Source organism: Atta cephalotes (assembly GCF_000143395.1).
Source record: "Atta cephalotes unplaced genomic scaffold scaffold00004, whole genome shotgun sequence".
Taxonomy (NCBI): Eukaryota; Metazoa; Arthropoda; class Insecta; order Hymenoptera; family Formicidae; genus Atta; species Atta cephalotes.
The window spans coordinates 4,969,482-4,974,287 of NW_012130068.1; the positions used below are offsets into that span (position 1 = coordinate 4,969,482).

At 36.0% G+C, this 4,806-nt stretch overlaps 1 pseudogene; it reads right to left on the minus strand.

Annotated features, from left to right (window-relative positions):
• Nucleotides 1-1,114: 1,114 nt before the first annotated feature.
• LOC105625951 lies at nucleotides 1,115-2,630 on the minus strand (annotated as a pseudogene).
• Between the last annotated feature and the right edge of the window lie 2,176 nt (nucleotides 2,631-4,806).

The following is a 4,806-nucleotide window of genomic DNA, read 5'->3' on the forward strand; positions in this document are numbered from 1 at the left end:
AGCCCTCACACCTCAACCCCCCGCTGTCGAACGCGCGATGGGAATAAAATGTGAAACTGTAAATTGTGCGTGGAAAGAATCGGTCCCTGGGCGGTCGTGGTGGTCGACCATGCTTTTCGTGGAGTAGTCGGGGGGGTGGAATGGCGGATGGGGGTGGAAAGACTGGACGGATGGCGGGAAACAGCACGAGAAAGGATCGGTTCTCGCTCGAGCAAAGCAAGGATCTTCGAGGATTTAAATGCGCGTTCGGGCGAACGAGATGGAGGGTGTATTTCTCGTAGATTCGAGGGTTGGAAATTTGTTAGGTTACGTCGGACTATCACTCCCTAGTGAATATGAAAAAAGAATTCCTCACGAAGCTTTCAAGGGTCGGCCACGGTTGGAGGCGGTGTGTCGGTGCTCCTTACCGACACTCTTTGCCCCCGTGAGAGAGCGGCCGGTTCGTGGGGGTTGAGGTGATGGTTGTACGAGGAGAAGCTGGTGGCCGGAGGGTAGGAGGGATATAACACGGTGCCAGGAATATAAAGCGGGGGATAAAGGAGATGGCGGTCACATATGCGACTCGTAAAAGCTCTTCTGAAAAGCTGCATCCGTCCTGCCCCCTTTTTTCTCTTTTTTCACGACGATTCCGTCGGAAGAAGAATCCAGCCTCCTCCATTCCAACGACGATGTGACTTTCGCGCTTTCAACGTCGCGGTTGATCACAAAAATTTGGCTCTGGGATGTGATTTAACGTGAGATGTCATGAAAAATATTCGCGTATTAATTTAATGCTGTAGTTTTTACCATAAAGCTTATTCTCATGTCTTATAATTGCCAATATGTAAAAATATATATATATATATTTTAAGAAATAATCGATAATATTTTATATTTCAAAAAAGAGGAAATACAACGTTTTTATATCTTAAGATATAAAAATCTTAAGATATCTCCTCGCACATTTCTTTTTTTTTTTTACATTAAAAGTAATAAGTAAAAGTGATCGGATAAGATATTGAGTTAAAAAAGAGAAGATTAAAATCTATTAAAGCGTTGTATAGCCACAGATCAGTTCTTAAAAGTATGGCAACGTTGCGTTTCTATGGGAACGTGACTTACCCTTAAGTTAGGGTTATCTCCTAATACCGGCGAATATTAAGAAATGCCGTTCTCGAGTGGCATTTCCGTACATTTGCGGACGGAAAATGAGCCATTCGTTTGTCGATCGGAATGAGGTACTGTCTATGCATGGCACGGACGCGCCACCATACAATCGTCCCATAAATAATCGTCCTCTTCTTTTAACCTAAATCTCTTTGCTCTCTTTTCGGCCGCAACTCCTCCTTTTCCTTTCATCGCTCTCTCGCTTACTTTCTCTCCCTTGATGTGAGTGTATTCGAGAATCTCGTACGAGCGTCCTAGGATAAGAAAGACACATAACCAGAGTAGGCAATATAAGAAACATAATGGAAATAGTGTGTGAGAATGTGTAATTGTATAAGAAATATTATGAAAAGACTTTTGAAATGTCTTACCGTACGCACGGTAAGACTAATTTATCTAATTTATCTGATCATCGTCAATATGTAATATAATGTTAATTGTTTGAGTATTCAGTTAAATACGACAGACAACTTTTATATCTTATCTATTGATGAAATATTAAGCGATTATTAAACGTTTTAACTTGTATAATTGAATTATTTCAAAAACTATATTGAAGATGACCCAATAATAAAGAAAAAGAGTCGAAACATCTGTAATTATTTCATTTCTGAATATATGATATTCTTACACCAACAACCTATGCTGACTCACATTGGTTGTCTACTTTCCTACGATTATGAAAAGAATTTATTATAAAAATTCTTTTTTTATTAATACATCTTTTCCGTCGGAATATTTTTATTTTTTTAAATATATATGAACCATTTATATTTTGGTAGCACAATTTAACTTTAAAACAAAATTAATACTTTTAGTAATACATTTATTTTTTGATATTTTTGATTTTTAATAACAACAAAAAAACAAGAAAGTTGCATGATAATTATCAATATATTTTATTAAAAAATTAGCAAATGATAAAATTTCTCTTTTTAGAACTTAAAAAAATTTTTACATGTATTTGCTGCAATAAAAAAAAGACATTTGTTTTACGATATTTACTTCAAATAAACATCGCTCCCTTTTTCTCACGCATTCTTTTAACTTCTCGGACATAAATGGCGAGTTACAAAAAACACCTCGTTTTGAATGCGACTGCTTTTTGCGGTAGTACTGACCAACGCTTCCAGACAATTCTTGGCGGGTTTGTCGATCGTTTAATCGTCCATTTCCACCTGTCAGCCCAAGTCGATGGAAGCACAAAGGCGATCTCTATCCTGAGGAGAAACTCTCGCAAGAAAGCGAAGCAACATTCGGCTAGGAGGGTTGCGGGAATGGGCAGTGAGGGAAAAGGATGTGCGGGCAGGGCAAGAAGAAGTCTGACATTCGAGGAGTCGACAAAGATTATGAAGCGCATACTGTAGCGAATAAAAATGGTTTCCGCGGCGGGGGAGAAGCGGAAAACAGAGACATTGTTCGTCGCAGAGTTCCTAGAGGATGCTCCATGAGAGAATAAGAGAAGGCACAGTTGTGGAGCTAACGATAAATTGCGTTTAGCGCATAACATATAACTTTACGTAATACTTTTTAACTTATTACATGATAAATGAAAAATCTTATTGCTCATTTCGTTTCAGTACAAGAAAAGTATGAAAAGATAATAATTACAATGAAAATATCTTGAAAATTGCAGCAACATGTTTTAAAATTTGAGCCTTTTACATACAAATGTGTTAAAAACTATCAAGATTATTTTTACTTTGTAATTAGAAATTTTTCAGCAATTATCATATGATTATTCTCAGAGATACTACACAGAAGCTTGCAGCTACATTATTGCAACGTTACTGCAATGTTATTGGAACGTTGCCATTATTGCTGCAATATTACTAGAATGATCTGTATTGTATGGATTAAAAATTAAATTGTTATTATTATATATCTCGTGTCTGGCATCGACGCATTATGCATCGAGCGTTACAAAATCAATTACAACTGCGATCCAACCCATATCTAATGCGAATGAATCGGGATTCGAAAAAAAAAAAAACAATTGCGAAATGCAAATACGGTTCACGCTGATTGTGGAAAGCAGATAATGGATCCTGCTTTTAAATGATGCTCGTGAAGTGGAAAGCTTAAAATAATTAATCGTACTTAACGGTAGTGACTCGACGAGATTTAAACCAGTCAAATGCGTTCCGCTTCCTACACCAGCGCGTCGGATTACGGCAAAAATAAATATTTTTTATGATGCAGGAAATTGCCATCCCACTGTAATAAGTAAGCATCAAAGATGATTGTTAATCAAGGAACCAAATTACTAGTGAGAATATTATCTTCGCGATCTTACGCGTCCATGTATGATGCTGTAATTGTAAAGTAATGCACATTATATGTGTAATTCTAATGCACATTATATAGTATTCTACAGCATAAAATTCGATATTCATAAGTATTTGTATTCCAGAAAGAACTCAGATATCTATTCAGATTGCATTTTGATATATACATAAGAATTAATGTATAACAACAGCAAATACAGTTTCATTAGGACACAGTAATATTTTAATAAATAAATTAGTTTAGTAATAGATAAAGTGAAACAGAAATGGTTATTCGAATGATTAGAAATTAGTCAATACAAAATGACTATTAAATAGATTAAAATTAAACACGTAAAAAATGTATATAGATACATCATTATTTAATTAATATAACAGTCGATAATATATAACAACGATAAAATGAGGAATGCATATTTATTTTAGCTAAGACGACCTGAGTTAAACATGCCGAAATGACTGTAATTGATATTTCTAGCAAAATGAATCAGTGATTGATCTGTGATTGTGATGTAAAACTGCGATTATATGGACAAGGAGGAGAAAGAGATGAGGGCCTGAGAGCTTGAATGACACCAAGACCAAGCAGGGTGAGTTTCTTGCTCGATGGACATCTTTTTCTTGCGCCGATTGTGCGCTACGTGGTCGTCGCGACACAAACAGCGTATGATTGAGTGAACGCCGCGAGGGATTTTCTGGCGTAGGAATGGCGGAGTGAGTGAGTTTCGAAGTGTGTAGCACGACGAGGGGTAGAATGGTAGAAAGAATGTAGACATTTAGCTGTACCGAGAGGGTAAGGCGCCTCGTACAGCCTCGTGGGAGCGTAACAGCCCCTAAAACGATGTTGCCGAATATACAGCTGTCCCTTTTTTCTTCTTGAAATTTTTGCGCGCCAACATGTGCATCTGATCTTTAAATCTCTCAATTTCGGACTTCATGTTATAGAAAAAAGAATATTTATTATTTCAAAATGACAATTAAATAAATATTTAAATTATTAATTGTTTTTAATATTTTGTATATGAAGTTAACAAAAAACATCAACAAAAAATGAAGAATATAGATGTAGTTTAATTAAATCTGTCTTTTATAACGCAGATGTATATTTATATTATGATTGCAACTAAATATAAAAGAATATAATTAAAGAAATGAAAGATTAAAAAATAGAAACAAAGTTATCTCTCAATCAAATTAATCGAAACCGGTTCGAAAATCGAAATTGAATTGTAAGATGTCATCATCGGAGTTTTATTCGCTCTTTTCCATTTCGAAATAAACGAAATCATCGATAGTCGGCGGGGTCGATCAAGTAGACGTAACCCCTGAACTGATCTTGTTCTCTCTTTCCCTCTCTTTCTCTCTCTCTCTC